We start from the raw sequence: 20,883 nt of genomic DNA on the forward strand, positions 1-20,883 counted from the left end.
TTGGCATAGGGTGGGGGACAGGATTCCACCTTGGTTTCCCTTCTTCCCTGTGCTGTGAACCGGGGCATAGCTCTGATGCCTTTCTCTGCACCCCCATTTATAAAATGGACATAATGACCCCTTTTCCTTTTAAAGGGAGTGCCAGGAGGCTTTGGTGCATTTCTAAAGTACTCAGAGCCCCTCATTTGGCGAGCAGAGAGTGCAGGGCACTCTGTGGTTCTCATTATTCGTAGAGAGGCACATTCACTCCAGCTCACCCCGCGCTCCCGTCATTTCCTGGTATTATTGACTTAAGTGCTCTTCAAGAAGAATTTCTCCAAAGCCCCCATGTTGACATCCTACTAGTGTTTTGAGAGCCAGCCTTGCTAGCTGTTTGTTCCCTTGGATGAAAGCCTGCAATCGCTCTATTAAACAGTCTGCATTCAACGGGAAGAAGGAGAAGTGGGAGACCGAGCAGAAATCTGATAGCCGCTCACAAAAAGAATAGGTGGTCGTCCTTTTGCTTCTCAGCTTTTCCCACAAGACAGGTTGATGTAAAAATACCTCGGTGCTGGGTGAAGCATGCTGCTGGACTAGCTCTGGCCAGGGTGGGGACCCTGGGTTGTAGCGACTCAATCTCTCTCATCTTTCTAAGCAAAAGCATTTGGCCTTATAATTCTCCTTCTCAAACTCTCTGACACTATTTCCCCACATCAGTCCTTGCTTCTTGACTTGTTGCCAGAGAAACCAGCAGACAGAAGGAAACTTGGGAGACCACAGAGTGCATCCTCTATGCTTCTTGGGCAAGAGGGACCGATTCTTGAATGCAGTGGAAGCCAGACTTCTGCACACTTGGGGGCATATTAGGGCAAAGCAGCTACACCTTTTTCTGGCAGCTCATTAGCATCCTTGGTAGACAACCTAGGGAGGTAGAACAGGCACACATCAAAGAATCTGGGCTTCATCTCAAGCCAGCTTTGTGACTTCAGACAGGTCACTAAACATCTCCAGACCCCACTGTCCTCGGTTATAAAAAATGAGATAAGAATATCAGTGTCACAGGATTTTTGTGAGTATCCATTCGTTGACTCAGCAGATATGAAGTGAGAGTCTGCATGCCAGGCACTGTGCAAATGTTGGGGCTGTTGGTCTTTGCTTTCAATATGTTTCTGGTCTAGGGGAGAAATGGACATAAAATAAGCAAAACCAATAGTGTTTGATGAGTGAGTACAGTGTGCCACCACAGAGGTGTGAAGAGAGGGAGATGAGTCACAGAAGGGGCACTCAACCCCATCTTGGATGGTTAGGGAAGGCTGCCTGGAGGAAGCCACAACTAAAGCGAGAACTGATGAGTGGAAGAGATTGGCAGGGAAAAGAGTGCAGAGACCCAAGAGGGCATCGCCCATCAATTCAGAACATCTGGAGTGGAAAGAGAGAGGGAAGAGCGGACAGGGTGAAAGGCACAGGCAGTGCTGGGGAAGATGGTGCATGCCTGGAGATTTAGGCAGGAACCCCATGCAGGGATGGTGTTAAACAGGTTCAAACATCAACCTGAAGCAAGTGTAAGGATGGCCAAAGTCAGATTTGTGCTATAGAGAAGTTGCTGGAGCTGCACTGCAGAGATGGAGTGAGAGAGGACACACTGGATGTTTTCTGGTTGTCTCTGCAGACCCATTTGCCACCTTTCTCCATCCTGCTCTATGTGGCAGTAGGCTGACATTTATGGACTGCAACAATAGGCTGCTCTAGCCTTTGATTTCCACATGGGCTCAGCCCACAGGAAGCAAGAGGAGGAGATGGGAGGGTGGGAAGAGAGAGAAGTCAGGGTATCTGTTCCCCAATCTCTCCCTGCTATGGACTCCAATTGGCAGTGGCTGTGCTCCCCTACTGTGGCCAAGCTCCTGCCCGGAGCTTTCTCCCAGCTTCGGCTCTCTTTCTGGTGATATCTGAAAACAACCCCCTTTAGGTCCAGGCACGTCTGGCTCTCCACTGTTGCTAGCCCTAGATGCCTCTCTGTCCCGTGCTGGTTTCTCTTAACTCTGCCAAGAACCTTTGTCAATAGGGATTCTTCAGGTACGCCCATGGCAGTGTGCCATCTGCGGGGCCCCTGCCCCGTACAGAGGATAATGTTGCATCCACACCAGCCACACAGCAGATAGCGGGGATGTGCCTGAAGGGAGTCAATGGATTCCGGAGATACTCAGGAAATAGAAACAATAGGAGTTAGATGTAGGGGTGAGGGAGGGAAAGCTACGGGTGACTTCTAGGTCGTGGCTTCTGTACCCGGGAGGAAGGTGGTGCTACTCCTTGAGATGCAGGAGGGTTGGAGTAGCAGGAAATACTGAGAGGCTTCAAATGGCAATACTCAACAGACTTGAGAGTATGAAAATCTATGGTTTGGAGGTGGAATCTGGGCTGGAGATTCATTAGCCCAGAGATAGTAAGTACCAGAAGGGCTGGGCCAATGGACTGGAGGTCTGAGAGCTAGGGGGAAGTCCAGGAGGCTGAGCTGCTGTAACAGTGAAGCAGGGAAGGATGAGCGGTGGCTGCAGAAGTGAGTAATGAGAAGATCCACTGGCTTCAGGAGCAAAGGCATGGTTGACTTTGGTTGACCTTGGCAAAAGCCATTTCACCAAGAGTCCCTGGAGACCAAAGGAAAGGCTCATATGCAAATAAGTTGGTGATGTAGGGGGTGGACACTTGGTGGTTTCTCTGTCCTCTGTGAAGGAGTTGCTGAGGTCTGCTGACGGGGCAGGAAGGGGACAAAAGAAAGGACCCTCACAAAACATGAGGCTGTCTTGTCTTTCCTGCTCCTTGGCAGGAGCAAGTTTCTCCTTGTATCGGGGAGTCTGTTTTCTGGGTGAGGAGGGTTGAGGTAACAGGAGCAGAGGTAGACAACTCCAGAAGCTGAGCAATTCAGTGGTGGTCCCATAGTTTCCACTGTCCCCCCAACTCCTTTGCTTGCTTGCATTCTTCCCACCCTCCCATCTCCTGCTCTCACCTCTTGTGTGCTTCCGTTCATCCCTCAGAGATTATTCCAAGTATATGAAAGGTGATGTGGCCAATAGCCTCATCATCCAATCAAAGCTCTCTTCTCTGGCTGGAGGTCTTTTCCTTGGCTCAAGTCCCTCAGAGAGAAATGGAAGCACAAGATAGTATTTCAGTTCCATAAATATTGAGTGTTTAGTATATGTAAGTCTCAGAAACTACTCTGTAACAAAATGGCCTCTGGGAGCCCATGATGTTCAGGGCCCACAGCTCCTATTTTGTTGTATGAAGCTGTGGTAAAATGCACATAACATGCAATATATCATCTCAATCATTTTTAAGGGCACAGTTCAGTGGTGTCAAGTATATTTGCATTGTTATAGAACCAACCTCCAGAACTTTCTTCATCTTGCAAAATGGAAATTCCATACCCCCAGCTCCTGGCAAACACCATTCTGCCTCTATCTCTGTGAAGTTGATCATGCTAGGTACCTCCTATAGGTGGAATCGGACAGTGTTTGTCCTTTTGTGACTGGCTTATTTCACTCAGCCTGTCTTCAGAGTTCAACCATGTCATGGCATGTGTCAGAATATCCTTCCTTTTGAAAGCTGAATGATAGTCTGTTGTAAATAGATACCACATGTTTATTCATTCACCCATCCATGGACCCTTGGGTTGCCACCATCTTTTGACTGTCATAGTAATGCTGCTATGAACGCAGATGTACAAATATCTGTGGGAGTCCCTGCTTTCCATTCTTTGTGGTATGTACCTGGAAGTGGAATATCATAAGATTTTTTTGCACTTAACAAAATATTTGATTATCTTTTTTTTTTCAAATTTTTATTTAAATTCTAGTTAGTTAACGTATAGTGTATTATTGGTTTCAGGAGTAGAATTTAGTGATTCATCACTCACCAATAACATCTAGTGCTCATCGAAATCTTGCCATTTGCAATGACATGGATGGAGCTAGAGGGTATTATGCTGAGTGAAATAAGTCAGAGAAAGACAAGTACCATATGATCTCACTCATATGTAAAATTTAAGAAAGAAAATACTTGATTATCTTAATGAAAGTTTAAATCTCAGTGATTGAAGATTACTAAGGAATGGAGATTTTTAAAATTATATATGTATTTTAAAGATTTTATTTATTTGTCAGAGAGAGAGAGCGCACAAGCAGGAGGAGCGATAAGCAGAGGGAGAAGCAGTCTCCCCACTGAGCCCGATGCAGAACTCGATCCCAGGACCCTGGAATCATGCCTGAGCCGAAGGCAGACCTTAACCGACTGAGCTACCCAGGCGTCCCTAAATTATATTTTTCACTTACAGCCTGCATTACTTCTTTTCCAGCCATGAAACCTATAAAAGACTTCCATGAGAGAATTCTGGAATACTGGAATATTCCTTTGGAACTTTTTTCTGCCTCATCCAGGCCTTTATTTCTTTATCCATTGCCTGAATTGGTAGGTACAGGGAGCAATTTCTTTTGTGACAAGCTTATTTCATTAGCAGAAGGACATGGTTCATCTGCCTTATAGTGCGTGTCCGAATTTCCTTCCTTCCCAAGGTTGCACATCCCTTGCATGGTAGCGTGTTTCTCAGCTCACAAAGTGTTTCACACCCATTTTTCCGTTCGCACTCATTTTCTCCACATGGCAGCCGGGGAGTGGTCACAATGCTCGTGGTCCAGCTGAGCAAACAAGCCCAGCCAAGCCCCACTGGGAGCACACGGGAAGCGCAGTTCTGGGACCAGGACACAGGCCTTTGCTCTGCGGAGTCTGTTGGCCCTTCCCGGGAGCAGAGCTGTGTGTGCAGAGCCCCAGCACGGCTGTGCATGCACTCTGCGTAGCAGGCGCCCGAGTGGCCAAGGGGGACCCCGAGAGAGAGAACAAGTCCAGTGACAGGTTAGTGACAAGACAGAGGTGGAGGGAAAGCCGGTAGTGACAGAGGACCCTGCGGCAAGCCCACTCTGGCCCCAGTCTGGGACACTGGGCTCCCCCTCTCCTTGGGACACAGGCAAGGGGGTGTCGCCAGGCCAGTCCCAGGAGCTGGGTGACAGCAGAGCGCTGGGGACCAGCCAGCCCGAACAAGGTGAATCTTCAAAGTTCATGGTCAATGATTGGAGCATCCAGATAGGAGAGCCAGGGAATGAAGTAGGGATTTGAAGTACGCGGCGCCTCGTAATGCAGTCAGTGGTGTTAGAAGCTCTCTGAATTAAGTGACCTACCGTCCTTTGGGAAGAATTCTATTTGGGGCATCTTGCTGGGGTTGGTGGAGATTACCTCTGAAGCCAGTGTAATCATCTCTCTCTTAGTATTCACGTCCAGACCATCAGGCAGTCCTCCGGAAGAATAAACCTTTTGTGCTTAGGAGGGCGCGCACCCATCAGGAACACGAGCTGTGTTTTGGACGCTCCTGCTGTCAAGCTTATAGGGGGTGACTCTCCTATCCCTGAAACAGCTGAACGACCCACAGGACCTGGGCTCGGCCAACGGAGGAAAAGAGGAGGGGGACGCTGCCTCTGGGTTCCCACTGGGAAACTGCTTCCTACACTACCCTGTCCAATCTTCCCATTCAGAAGCTGTTCCAGAACATTTGCCACTTGTCATATATTCTGGTTAAAGGTGAGCTACTAGTTATCATTCGTGGAGCACACATTTTCAAAAGAATTAGAAAGTCGCAAAATACTCTGAGCGGTGAATTGCAAGAAACCTAATCCAATCTAGCTTTTAAAATACTGGAGGCACTTTTATTTCCTTAGGAGCATCATTAGGAACCCCATGCACCAAGGAGTTGGTAACACATGCACACGCTAGTTAAGAGAATACTGGATTAAGAGCTTTTAAGGAGCTTCCCATGTCTCAATTCGGTCATGTATTAATTTTCTTAAAAGGCACTGCGTATGTTTGAAGATGATTAAGAGTCAATAAGCTAACAGAAGAGTGACCTTAGAGGTAACTTAAACCAGCACTCTTTCCAACACAGAATTCCCCTCTCTAAACTTTCCGACCATTTTTTCCCCTGCTTTTTCTCAAAAACCGCTGGTACCTAGGGGCTCACAACTCCATTCCATTTATGAGTTTACTGTTGGAAAACCCCTCTTAACTCCCGCCTCTGAAGCCATGGGGAGTAAGTCCCATCCCTGTTTTACAGGCTCTTCAGATAATTGGGAAAGTCATGCACTTCTTTCCCTGGTTTCCTTTTAGCTAAATCTGTCACCTCCAGATCCTGCAACCTTCCGCAAATGCTTGCTGACAGTCCTTTGAATATTCACTTGCTCTGGGGCCGCAGAGAGTACTATAACAGCAGGTATGGTTAAGTCTAGCACCAAAGGCTGTGGGACCGTCCCGTCCTTCCTATCCCATGATAATGCTATGAGCTCTGGCTTTCTCCAGGCTCATTCTCCCAGCGTGCAAATCCTCGCTCTGCCCCTTCCTCCTCTGGGAACTTGGGCAAGCAAAGAAACTCTAATGTGAGTTTCCTCATCTATTAAAGGCGGGGGAATTATAATAGGGACCCCACAGCCTCACAGAGTTAGGGCAGTTGAGATCATACCTATAAATGCTTAGCACAGACCTGCAACAAAGTAAATGTTCAATAAATGTATCTGCTTGGAGAACACTGATCATGAACACAAAAAAGAGGAACAGGCAATTCACAAAGGAAGAAACACAAATGTTTAACAGATATTTGAAGGTGCTCTACCTCACTCATAACCAAAGAAGTGGAAATGTAATATGTAAGGAGGTAGTTTTCACCTATTGGATTGACAAAATTGAGAAGAATGAAAACAGGCAGCACTAGCATGGAGTTGGGAAACACGACTCCCAAGAAGTAGTCGAAAGTATAAATGAGGATGAGTCTCATGAATCAGTTTAGCAATGTTCATTGAGAACTTTCAAATGTTCATACCGATAATGGTAAAATGTCACTGTAGAAGTGCTTTCTTAAGGAACAAAAATGACTGTTGTGCAGGATGTATGTAGGACAGTCCTTGTAGCATTGTATAACAGCAAAAAAGAAATCTGAAGCAGTATCGATTTCCATCAATATGAGATTAGAGAAATAAATGGTAGAACACCATAAAGTAGAGTACTATTTAAAGGGATGAGGTGTAGGTGTGTGTCCATAATACACACTTAAGAGAAAAAGCAGATTATAGAAAATGATGTGGTACGGTATGATAAGATATGACAAGTCCTTATTTGATAAGCAACAGAGGAGAAAAAGCCATGAATACTTAAGAATACATCTATTTTCTGGTTGATACACTTTTGTGCTTTTTGATATTTTAACATATATATCTTTTAATTTAAATGTGTTTTATAACAGAAGATAAAATATTTCTATTTTGAAAAAAAGAATTGGGGAACCACTATGTATTTCATGTGTGTGTGTGTGTGTGTGTGTGTGAGAGAGAGAGAGAGAGAGAGAGAGAGAGCGAGCGATTTGGAAATGGAATCAATGCTTATAAGGAATCAATGCTTATATGGCAGAAAAGTAGCATGATGGAGATTCCCTCTGGAATACGTGGAACTAAAGAGGAGTGGAGGTGACAGTCATTGGCAATGAGATCAGGAACTTAACGACTAGAGCATCGGATGGTTCAGCTGCAGAGCAGTTGTATCTGAATCCTTGATGTATACTGAATTGGGGAATGACTCGGAAGTTGGCAGATAGGCAGTAATAATCCCTCAGTACTTGAAGGTTTAGGGGAAGTCTGCTCTCTTTGGATAGGCCTGGCCCTTTATTCTATTTTTTTTTTTAAGATTTATTTATTTATTTTAGAGAGAGGGAGAGAGAGAGCACACAAGCAGGGGGAGGGGCAGAGGGGGAGAGAGAATCTCAAGCAGACTCCCCGCTGAGCACAGAGCCTGACGCATGGACACAGGGCTCCATCTCACGACACCGAGATCATGACCTGAGCTGAAATCAAGAGTCAGAGGCTTATCGGACTGAGCCCTCCAGGCACCCCTAGCCCTTTATTCTTATGGGTGCATCTATCAAGACGCTAAATCTTAAAGAAGAACAATGTCTAGGCATTCACACAACATGTATTTCAAAATACAGTAACGGGATTTTTATTACCCCAAACCTGCCTTCACCAATCAGTCTTCTCTACCTGCCCACCCCAACCACCAGTTCCACATCTAGTTTCCTTCTGGCCATCTTTTGGGCATCCCCCAATGATCCAAAACATAACACAGCAAAAACTTATCAAGCTCCTCTCTGGCAAATGATTCTTTCACATGTATTTCTCATTACTTCCTTCTAGTCCTCTTGGCTCTTGTTGACAATTACTGTGGCCACCAGCCACGTGTGGCTACTGAACACCTGGAATGCGGCTGATCTGTGATATGGTGTGCTATTAAGGGGAAAACATGCACCACATTTGGAAGACTTAGCATGAAAAAAAATTAGGTCAGATATTAATTTTACATGATGATATTTTGGACATACTGGGTGGGTTCCATGAAAAATTTTATCAAAATAGTAATGTTATTCACCTATTTCTTTTTACTTTTTTAATATGGCTGCTAGAAAATGTATAATTATGTATGGAGGTTGTATTACATTTCAGTGGTATGAAGGTTACCCTGGACTTTATTTTCTTGCTCTTGGGGTTCCATACCAAATCTGTCAACAAGCCTGACACGCGGGTCTCTTGGCCTTTTCTTCCTCCTCCTCCTTTCCTCAATCACTGGTCCAGACAAGCCCTCTCCTCTGTCACAGCACCTCCTGCACTTGCCTCCAGCTACCCTCCACTCTGGGTCCAGCAAACAAACCGAATAACCTGAATAATGGAGAGTTAACCTCATTCAAATCCCCCTTGAGATTAAAAAGAAAACAAATAACAAAATACACTCTGTGAATAGCTGCACTATATAAGAACTCTGATGTGCTAGAAACGAAATAACCAGCCACTCACTTAATTTTATATGCTGCTATTAACATAAACAAATGCTTCTCACCCACAAATGAAATGCTCCTTGAGAAAGGCGCGGGAAGCCCTTCTCAAGCTCCAGAGGAAGGAAATGGAGTCTCTGACCTTCTAAACCACAAACAGATACACAAATTCTCTTTTCAGTTTGGCTTCAGTCTTCGAGACACAGCCGTCAAGGGCCCAGGCTCCCTTGTAAGAAAGCTTATGTACAGCACACACACATTTCTGGTGCTGGGCTCTGAGCTTTGGGGATCATGACTCGACCAAAAAAAATTTTCCAGGAAATACAACCCCTTCCCCACCCAATGAAAGAACCACTGGCAAGAAGTTAAGAATGGCCATGGCCATGCAGTAGATTAGATCCTGGGGATGACTAAGAATGAATGAAGGTGAGGACTGATCAATTCTTATTCTCTTCATCCATTTCTGCCTGTCCTTTGGCAGTGGCCAGTGCACGTGAGGGACTCCAACGTGAAGCAAGTGCATCTGGCCTTGGGCGGAGACTGGAGACCCCCTGTAGGACAGAGCATCTGCTCTCTGGCCAGCCATGCTTCTCTTCTTCTGAACGGTTGGCCAATCCTCCTGAAGCCTTTGACCTACCACCTCAGTGAAGGCTGAAGGGCACCCTTGACCTGTGCAAAGAATGTGTTGTCTCTTAACCTGCACAGATCCCAGGGCTCCTGGCTAACCCACTGACCGACGGCCACTCCAGAAAGAAAGGCAAACCCCTAACTACCGGGAACAGTTCTCTGTGGATGACTAGAGAACAATAAGATCGATTCTGCAGGTTATAAACCCAACTCACCTAATGGCCATTTTCAAACTTGCATGTCATAAATGTGTCCCTCTGACTGGTTGAACATGCTGGGCTTCGAGAACAAAGCTGTCACCATGACAGTAGATCTTCTTTCCCCCAGTGAGCACCAGGTGCAATAAGCGAAGTGCCATGCAGAGCTCAGAGAAGAATGTCAAGAGATTCCTTCGGCCGCATCCCAGACATGAATTTCCTTACATCCATGTGCACACTGACAGGAACACTCCAAGTTTCCATGGACGTGAAGCTAAGCAGAGATAGAGGCACAGGTCAGCCCGAGGAGAGTGTGTGGTGATATGGGAAGGATGTCCAATGCCTGCCTTGGTGTGGCTAGCAGATTTACAGGAGCCTTATTTTTTCATTCTTTTTTTTCCTTAGGCACCAGCTGGCAGAGCTAATTCTTTTCTTTCAAGGGCTGGCTCCGTGAGTCACTGCCCATCTGCCAGTAGCAAGATGAAGGAGGGGAGCATCACACAGAGCCCTGGGTGCTTGCCCCGATTTCCTGTGAGGATGCTATAGCTCCCATGGTAGTACCAGCGGGCTCAACCTGCACCACACTCACCCCCCGAATGCCTCCCCTGACAAAGGACAATTCATCCTCTGCGATGGGTCCCTCTTGAGACTGGCTTGAACTTCCTCATGCTGATGTGAATGTATTTCAGATGATACTGGATTTGTGCTGAGTGTATCACACTGACTGCCGTGCCTGGTGGACTTAGATTGTACTAGAATCAACCAGACCTTGACACCATAGCTGCCTAAGAACCAAAGAAGCAATGCTTCTTCTAATAGAACAGTCTTAGTCCCATTTTGCAGATGGGGGAACTAAGGCTCAGAGAGAGTATTAGCCAAGTTATGCTGCCATAACACCCTCAAAATCTCAGTGGCTTAAGATAGCAAATGTTATTCCCCCTGGCCTGCAGGTTTGGGGATTCAGGGACTCAGACTTCCTTGATGCTGTTGGACCCACTGTCTCAATACTAGGCTTCTTAATGTGCCCCTGCAGGGGAAGTGAGAGGAGAAAATCCTCCCAGAGGATTTTCACTGTCTATGGCCATGGAACTACAATGTGTTACTTCTAGTCACATGGCCCTGCTGAAATGCTGGATCTGGGAAACGTAATCGTCCCCTGGCCAGGAAAGGAGAGGAGAGCCAGGTATTGGTGAGCACTGTTGTGGTGGACAGAGAGGTAAGCCACTCTCGCTGTCCTTGTTCCATCTCTTATTTGTGCCCCATTCTGTCTGTCTGCATCATTCTTCCCTCTTGCACACTGGCTCCCTTAAAATTTTGTGGTCCCTGTGTTAAAACAAGGACGCTAACAGTGAGCAGTGTTAATGGTATAGATTCAGCCACCTGAGGCATCTGCTCTTTCTCCCTCTCTCTCTCTCTCTCTCTTTTTTCTCTCTGTCTTCCAAATTTCCCGGGGAGAGGAGAAGTTGGATCAATTTGGGCTACCCATCCTCTCTAGACAACTCAGTTGTGCCTGGGAGAGAGGGGAGGAAAGCCACATGATAGGAATATGGCACTTCTTGCTGCAACCGTGTAGTTGGAAAGTGGGTGAAGAGTTATTAGAGATTCTAAGTAACAGAATGAGGTCCGTCTAACTCCAACCCCCCCCTTTACATTTACTACACATATAGCCTCCTAGATATTTTAAAAGTCAAGTAATTAGGAGAAACAGTGTCTATATACACAAAAACGTGGATACTGCAGAAAACCGTATTATCTTCAGACTTACTATGGCATGTATGAGTTAGTCTAAAATTAAGGGAAATATTAGTAGGCTTAGCAGATTTTACAGTACTCAGAATTTGGTGTAGCCATCCCAGTGCTATATCATAAAGATTATCTCTTTTCTCCTCAAGGGTCTAGCACCCAGATCTACTCTCCAATACAGTAGCCACTGGACATATTTATTTAATTTTAAATTCATTAAAATGGAGGGAGGTGGGGGGAATGGGGTAGCCCGGTGATGGGTATTAATGAGGGCACGTGTTGTAATGAGCACTGGGTGTTATACACAAATAATGAATCGTGGAACACTACATCAAAAACTAATGATGTAATGTATGGTGACTAACATAACATAATAAAAAAAAATAAAATGAAAATTTCAGTTCCTCAGTCACATTCGTCACATTTCAAGTCATCAGTGGCCACATGTGGCCATTGACCACCATATTGGATAGCTCAAATATAGAACATTTCCATCATGGCAATACATTTATTGGATGGCACTGGTCTGGACCTTAAACTCCTGAGTCTCTATACAGAGGAAACATACACTGAGATATAGAAAAAAAGTTAAAACAGACTAGAGCGAATCAGAAAATTTTATATTTAGGAAAGTAAGTTGTCAATAATAAAAACCCAACTAAACCACCCCAAGACTCCAAAAGAAAAGATGGCAGAAGAGACAAAAGAAGTAGCACATACTGGAATGTTGCAGATGGGGGAACTGAGGGTCAGAGAGAGTATTAGCCAGGAATGGTTTGCACATACTGAAAGGAGGAGTAAGACACATTAATTATCTGCACAAAGGTTATTGGCCCCATTGTGGGTGAAGTCCCACCCCATCCCTCAGGAATGACCACACAGTCTCCCACATAGGCAACGTTCCTCCTCTATAGCCAGTGTGCTTAGGTGTTCTCCCTCCTTCCCCCTTTCTCCTTCCTCCACCTCCACTCATCCTATCTGTCCTTTCCACTGCAAAACATTTATCCTCCTTCCATCCTCAAGTGTCTTAACTATCAAGCCAGGTCAGAGACCTAAAGGTGATCCTTTCCAAACGGTGCCCTACCATCCATGTACGCATGAGGGCAAGGTCAGATTGAAGGGTGTTGAAAGATGTTTGTGATACCAAATATTGAACGGCCCTCTGAGAGAGGCTTGATTCCCTTTTATGGGACGCACCATCAAACATATAGGGTACTAATGAACACAGAAGGTAGTGACAGTGTCAAAGTGTATTTTGTGGAATGAGAGTTAAAAAGTGTTAACCAGATTATACCAAAATAAACCAAACCAAAACAATAGTTTCCATGGTCCAAAAAATCAAGGGCAATGCTAGATTATAGTTATATGGAGAGTTTTTGATATACAAATATGTCTTGTGAATTTCCAGGTGGATGTACTAATATGCTACCCTTCCTAAACTTATTAGACCCCAGCTCCTTTTAGTTTTGCAGGGTTTTCTCACTGGGCACAAAATTCAGGCCTAAAGTGCCAAGGCTGGTTTTCACGGGGACTTGACCCTGAAGATAATTTCAAAAGAACGCTTCTTCCAGAGTATTTTGAGATTTGCGTGTGTCATCGTAATGAGAATGTTCCCTGGTTGATCATGCAGAAGAGCCTAGTTTGAGCCTATGTTATGTTGTAGTCATCAACGAAAGTTACTTTCCACATAAACTTGGTATGTTTAGTTGACAGAAAAGTCTGGAAGTAAAAAAAAAAAAAAACAAGGGGGAAAAAATAGGCATAAAGTATGAAGCTGCGGAGAGAAAAAGCTAGCTAACTCTCAAGGCTTGACTTCAAGCATTTAAATGTCATGTCTAATGATATGATGGATATCACCTTTTGGGACTGAGTGACAATTGTTAAGGGAATAGTATAAGAAGTTTTTAGCAATCCTTGGGGATGAAGTAGGTGTGTGTGTGTGTGTGTGTGTGTGTGTGTGTGTGTGTTTTTCTAGCCAAATCTAGGCTGGCAAGGATATAAGTTCCTTTCCAAACCGCCCCCTAACACGTGTGGTTTGGTCAGGTTGATCCACGGCTAACATGGTACTTGGATGTCCCATGGCACATCTAAGTCCCTTACTTCCTTTCTTGGCTGCATGGCTTTTGATACATTGGAAGGGCCTGTGAAATTTCTGCATTTCTTCAGATTGTGAATTGATTCTGATAAACAAGCCAAGTTCTGAGGCTTTTGGCTATACTTACCTCAAGAAATGTGATGGGTAAAAGGAACCGCGCAGTAACTATTTCTAATAGTTAGATGTGTCATTCTAGAATAAGTTGCCTCAAAATAAAGAACACTCCCGTCATGAACACTATTGAGTGAAAACAGAAGCTACCACACAAAAGTACAGCTGTCAGGAAATATCAGATTTTGCTTGTGTCTTATGAATCCAGCTTCATGCTGTGATGGTCAGCAAATTTGCCTAGAAAGCTACACATACTAAGACACACTAAATAGCTGGCAGAAATACTTGGAACCTAGGTTTAGACATAAAAATAGGTAAGAAGATGAAGAAAAGGCATTTCACAAAATTCAACAACCATTTATAGAGAAAAATTTTTAGCAAAATAAGAAGAGAATCTCTTAAATCTGAAAAAGGGCAAAGACAACCTACAGCTGACGTTATACTTTAGTGAACCATTGAACACACTGCACTTAAGAAACAGGACAAAATTACCTGCTTTCAGCACTTTTATTCAATGCCGTATTGGATGTCCTGTCCACTGTAGTAAGGCAAGAAAAAGAAACAAAATGTATAAAGATTGGAAAAGAAGAAATAACCTGTCCTTAGATACAAATGACATGATTGTATACATAGAAAATCCTAAGGAATCTATGAAATAACTGCTAGAAATAACAAATAAGTTAATCAAATTTGTAGGATACAGGCCAATGTATAGAAATAAATTTTACTCTTACAGACTAATAGCAAACAATTTTAAAAACGAACTTTAAACATTTATTTACAAGGGGCACCTGGGTGGCTCAGTCGGTTAAGCATCCGACTCTTGGTTTCATCTCAGGTTGTGATCTCAGGGTCATGAGATCTAGCCCTCCCATTGGGCTCCATGCTTAGTGTAGAGTGCTTGGGATACTCTCTCCCTCTGCCCCTCCCCCTTGCTCTCCCTCTTTCCAAAGTAAGTAAATAAATCTTAAAAAAATAAAATAAATATAATTTATTTACAATAGTACCAACACATAAAATACTTAGGGGTAGATTTAACAAAACTATAAAATAATGTTAAGAGATATTTAAGAAGACTTAATGGAGAGATATGCCATATTCATGGGCTTTCTTTCTTGATTTAAGACTCAATATTGTTAAGATGTCAATTTTCTACAAATAGATTCAATGCATTCTTAATCAAAATCTCAGAAAACTTTTTTGGGGGTAAAAATTGACAAACTCGTTCTAAAATTCAAATGCAAATGACCTAGAATAGACCAAACAACTTTGAAAAAGAAAAGCAATTTGGAAGACTTATGCCATCCACTTTAAGATTTAAAGTCTTAAGCTACAGTAATTCAGATATTGGCATTATGATAGATAAAGAGATCACTGAAATAAGAGAGTCCAAAATAAACCCACAAATATATGGTCAATCGATTTTTTTTATTACAAAAGTGCCAAACACATTCAGTGGAGAAAGGAGAGGTTTTTTTTCAACAAAGGTACTGGAACAAGTAGATATTCACATGTAAAATAAAAAATTAACTTTGATCTGTATCTCACATCACAGAAAGAAAAAATCAACTCAAAGTGGCTATCATTGGCTGAAATAAAAATCCTTAAACTATTAAACTTTTAGAAAGAACATAGGATGAAATCTTTGTGACTTTGGTTTAGGAAAAGAATTTTTTAGTTACAACATTCAAAGCCCAACCATAAGACAAAATGGCAAATTGAACTTCATCAAAATTAAGAACTTCTGCTCTTGGGAAAAGATTGTTGAAAGAATTAAAGAACAAGTCATGTACTTAGAAAAAACATTTAAAAATCCCACACCTGATAAGATCCAGAACATATAAAGAACCCTCAAAATTCAAGCAAGCAATCCATAACAACAACAACTGGGTGAGACTTGAACAGGCATTTCACCAAAGAAGAAAGAGAGATGTCAAGCAAGCACAGGAAAAAATGCTCAACATCATGAGGGAAATGCAACGTAAAACCACGATGAGATACCATTTCACCAGAATGCCTAAGATTAAAATCTGACCACATCAAATGTAGACAAGGATGTGGAGCAACTGGAACTCTCGTTGTTGTAAAAACACTTGGGGAAACTTGTTGGCAGTGCCATTTGAGTTAAACATATGGCCTCCTCAGCAACTCAGCATTCCACTGCTAGGTAGAAGCTCAAGAAAAAATGAAAGCACATGCCAATACAAGACTTGCATGAGAATGATACGTCAACTTTATTCATAACAGTCCAAATTGGATATAATCCAAATGTCCATCAAAAGGAGCATGAATGAACAAATTGTGGTGTGTTCATATAAGGAAACATTACTCAGCAGTAAAAAGAATAAACAGTTATCTGCCACAGCATAGATGAATCTCAAAAATTTGGCTGAGCTTACTGTCAGTTATGTGTCTCAATTTGGCTAAGTCATGATCTTAGGGTCCTGGGATCGAACCCTGCCTCGGGGTCCTCACTCAGTGGGGAGTCTGCTTGTCCCTATCCCTCTGGCCCTCCCCCTTGTGCTCTCTCTCTCTCTCTCAAATAAATAAATAAAATCTTTAAAAAAATATGCTGAGCCTAAGAAGCAAGATACAAAAGGGTACACTGTATGATTCCAATTATATGAAGTTCTGTACTAGGCAAATTAATCTATGATAATAGTAGTCAGAATAGTGGTTGCCTGTGGGGTAGGAAAATGCAAATTACTGGGATGATGGAAATATTCTATATCTTGGTTGGGTGGTGGTTATACAGCTGTGTACTTTTGCTAAAACTCACTGAATTGCACACTTAGGATCTGCACCTTTTACTATATATAAAATGTACCTGAAAAAAAATTGCTGTTGACCCTAAACACCTACTTTCTAATTATTACTTAAATACTCCATATTAGATTTTTTTTTTCTGTTACTAGCATTGGTCTTGTAGCTTTTGAGGGAAACTTTTAAGAACAGACACTAAGTCCTACGTAAAACTGCTTCCCACTATGCAGAGAAGTCACTTGTGTAAACCAATCTTGTTTCATTATGGACGCAGCTCATTATGCATAGAGAGAGCAGAGTCCTTGGTAATTACCTTACCATCAGAGTCAGTCAAGAGCTAAGGCTTTGAGTTCAGCGTTCCCCAGCCATTTGACTCTGGGTTAATTACTCAGCGTCTTTGTCCCCTTCATTCCTCACCTGTAGACAAGAGGCAGAATGCCTACCTCCGAGAGGTATTAGGACATCAGATAAGAAAACGCATGCAGATTATTAGCACAGTGTCTGTTGACAATATTAAGGATAAAATGAAGATTGGTTTTAGTATAGATATGTAATACTCTAGAGGATTTTGGAATTTTACTTAGAAATTTGTCTGAAAGTTCCCAGAAACATTTTCTTACATGTCTTTCCCACTAAATGAATGGGTTAGTTTTTGATAAAGAAAAGTTTGGTCTCCTGGATTCATGTCTCTCACCCTTCCACAAGATTGTTCTCACCCTTCCCTCCCATCTTTATCTCCCAGGCTCACCTCTTATCTCCCGAGGACTGGAGAGGTTCTCAGAGTCTATTTTCACACAACTGAGATGCAACACTTTATTTTACCTATCATTGAGATCTGGGTTACTTCAAGATAGTTTAAGGCCTAAGATGGAAAATTGTGGAACCCTAGCATCCATCCACAGAGCAGGTGAAACGTGCCCATCTCACGGGGTTTTGGGTATCACGGTCTGTGCCCATCTGATGATACTCAAGGTGTACAAATACAACCAATCAAAGAGGTTCTTACCGAGGAGATAAGCTTCTAGAATTCAAGTTGTATCCTGAGCTATACTGCGTTCTCCTTTGACCCCTCTCCTCAAGATCAGAGTTGGACAACACCTTGTTTACTTACCACCTTTCACAACTCAGGGATCTGTGAGACATTGCTAATGTGCTTACCTTTTCAGTCTCAGTCAGACAGATGTGGGAATGGAGCTCAAGCTGTCCAGAACTCATAGTCTTCCCATATCGCCAAACCTAATTACCTTTCTATTGCGATGCTCTTCCCCAAAACCTTACTTGAGAGGCACATTCTCTCCACACATGTAAATACGAATATTTACATGTGTGGCTGCTTTGTATCACACTTTTATTTTCTTTAAAAAAAACACTTAGTTTCTTTTTTAGTAAGCTCAGTTAAACTGCACTGGGGTATTAGTTATGTTCTTCCTTTTGGAAAGAGGACAAGGGATCAAGGCATCACTTAGCGGGTTACAAAGATTTTTTTTTTAATCCTCCTAACTAGTCCAGTTACATTGTATTTGTTGCAGTGACAAGATGGCCATCGCCCCTGTAGGAAACACAGGGAATTGGGTGACACAAAGGTAAAGGTCAGCTGGGTTGCTGCGAGAAGTGTCCTCAGGTGACCCAGGCTTTTTCATGTGAAAACAAGAATGTCCTCTCTGCTGAGGACAGCAGAAGGTGACATGATTCATGTCCGGTTATGAAATGGCTTCAGCAGGTGCCTCGAGTCTCTCCCCCACCACCACCCTCACTAGTCACTGGTGATACCGTACCCAGTGCAGGGCCTCCTGTGGATCGACCTGCTAGGGACTGGGACAAGGGCTCCTTTCAGCGGAGGTCAAGGTGGGCCAGTGTGCCTGGGCATTAGCTTCCTGCTTCACACCTGTCAAGACTAGAACAAAGCCAATGATCCCACAGCCTTCAAGACCCACTAGTGTTCCTTATACACCTGAGGAGAGATGCTTGAAAACAGTTTTCAATGCTTTTCACATCCTTTTGTAAGAGGCTGGTACGGGGGTGACAGAGTGGACAGCAAAGGGTTTGTTCCTTCGATGGGGTCCTCTTCCTCATCACAGGCCCCAGGACACTCAAGAGACCAGGGCTGAGGATCCCAAGATAAAAACAGGACACCTAAGGATTTCCGGAAGCCCTTTTCTTCTGCCCATCATCACCGGTGCCTTGAAGACACAGGGCTTCCTGGAGCCTTTGTCTGTTCACATTCTCCAGGATTTCTGTTGTTGCTTTTCACTTGAGCCTCTAGGATTAGGTGCGAAGCTAAATAAAAAATTGAGATGTGTAAAAAAAATGTAGTTTTTAAACTTCTTTTTTGGCATTTGGTCACAATTTAACTTCTATTTTGAACCCCCATTTAGCCAGGTGGTGAAAACTTACTCTTAGCCAAATCGGGATCCTCCTCTCTTTCTTCATGGCTGAAGCTATTCTCCAGAAGGCCTACAGCACTGAAATGCAGAGGCTCGGGGAGCAGGAGGTCCTCTTAGCCTGGCTGTTCTCCCGTCTGGCCTCTGCTGAGATGCCGTTCTTCCTTAACTGTGTCTCTGCTGGGACTCCTTCATTTCTGATCACCAAACCTGCTAGTGTTCTCTCTCTCTTTGTCTCTCTGTCTCTGTCTCTCTCCCTCTCCTCCACACTCTCTCTGTCTCTTTGTCTCTCTTTGTCTCTGTCTCTCTCCCCCTCTACCATATCCTCACCACTCTTGGGAGCAGAGAAAACACATCACTGGTCCCCATCGACCCTGAGGGAGGGCCTCTGAGAGGTTCCTCAAGCCTAGCCACCTCGATACACTTCACAGATGTTTCTTCCACTCCTCACCTCACCAGGAATGGCAGAATCAGGTGGAGGGTGAGGTGGGAAGCCGTCATGGCTTGCTCTAGACCCCGGCGTGCATCCTTTTGTAACTCGGGCTTCTGTCACTACTTGCCCTCACTTCCTTACTTGGCTGAGCAGAACTCAGGACCCATTAGCACCTAACCTTTCTTCCCCTCCTTTTCAAATCCCCTTTCCCTCCTCCTCAAGCCCAGAAATACGTATCTTGCTTTTATATCATCATATGTTTTTCATGCCCTGAGTCTCCAAGGTTGTATTTAGTTCCCCTGCCCCTGTGGTCTGAGGCAGGACTGGCCTAAGACCTTGATAAAAGGAACCCCTGCCCCAGGCCCTTTGTCTCAGGGGGCCCCACAATTTGACATGTCTTTTTCTAACCTTTTTTTTTTTTTTTTAAGATTTTTATTTGTTTATTTGACAGAGAGAGACACAGCGAGAGCAGGAACACAAGCAGGGGGAGTGAGAGAGGGAGAAGCAGGCTTCCCGTGGAGCAGGGAGCCCGATGCAGGGCTTGATCCCAGGACCCTGGGATCATGACCTGAGCCAAAGACAGACCCTTAACGACTGAGCCACCCAGGCGCCCCTCTTCTAACCTTTCTAAATCCTCTTCTGGCCCATGAAAGGTATGCAGGCCCCAACCCCATTTCTCTCCTTTGGAGCACTGTCTGACCCTTTATGCCATGTGAGGGTCTACCAGATACCAGAGGGGTCCCAGACCTTGCACTTAAAGGCTTATCCAAGGCTCCCGGGGTGGGCTCTGATTCTAGAAGGAGAGCTTGGTGAGAAAATCACTTTAACTGGATGGAGCAGTATTTCTTTGTTAGAATTATATGAGATTGGACCATCTTGCTGGTACCAGGGACATGCTGATTTGGGGGGGTTCAAACAGTGTATATGGACAGTTGCCCACCCCCTGCAGAAGTATTTGTCTGGCACCTGGAATACTCTAGGGGTGACTTTGTTCTTACATCTTTTTCCTTCACTCAGGCCATAAGCATAAACTATCAAGGTAGTTCTAGAACAGAGGGAGGAGACATGAGCTAGCAGAAAACACAGGCAAAAAGGACTTCAGCAAAGTTACCCACATATTGTGCTGTCATTCTCATGAAAAGTAGCACAGTATATAGTCTGTATTGAGAGTCAGAAGATGACTTGCATTTTAGTTCCAGTCCTGACTCTGCTACTAACTGTGTGATCTTGAGCAAAGCACTTCAGTTCTCTGGGCCTGTTTCTTCATCGTTATTTTAAAACAATTTTTAAAAAGATTTTATTTATTTATTTGGGAGAGAGAGCGGACACAAGTGGGGGGAGGGGCAGAGGGAGAGGGAGAAGCAGACTCCCCACTGAGCAGGGAGGCCGAAGGGACACCCAGCTCAATCCCAGGACCCTGAGATCATAACCTGAGCTGAAGGCAGCTGCTTACCTGACTGAATCACCCAGGCAATACCTCCCCCCTCTTTTTTTAAAAAAAGATTTTATTTATTTATTTGAGAGAGAGAGTGTTTCTTTATCTTTAAAATGAGATGGATGAATGGATGGACGTGTGGGTGGATGGATAGATAGATGGGTGGGTGGATGGTTGGATGGATAGATGGGTGTGTGAGTAAATGGATAGATGGATG

The sequence above is a fragment of the Neomonachus schauinslandi genome, chromosome 8, assembly GCF_002201575.2.
Source record: "Neomonachus schauinslandi chromosome 8, ASM220157v2, whole genome shotgun sequence".
Classification (NCBI taxonomy): Eukaryota; Metazoa; Chordata; class Mammalia; order Carnivora; family Phocidae; genus Neomonachus; species Neomonachus schauinslandi.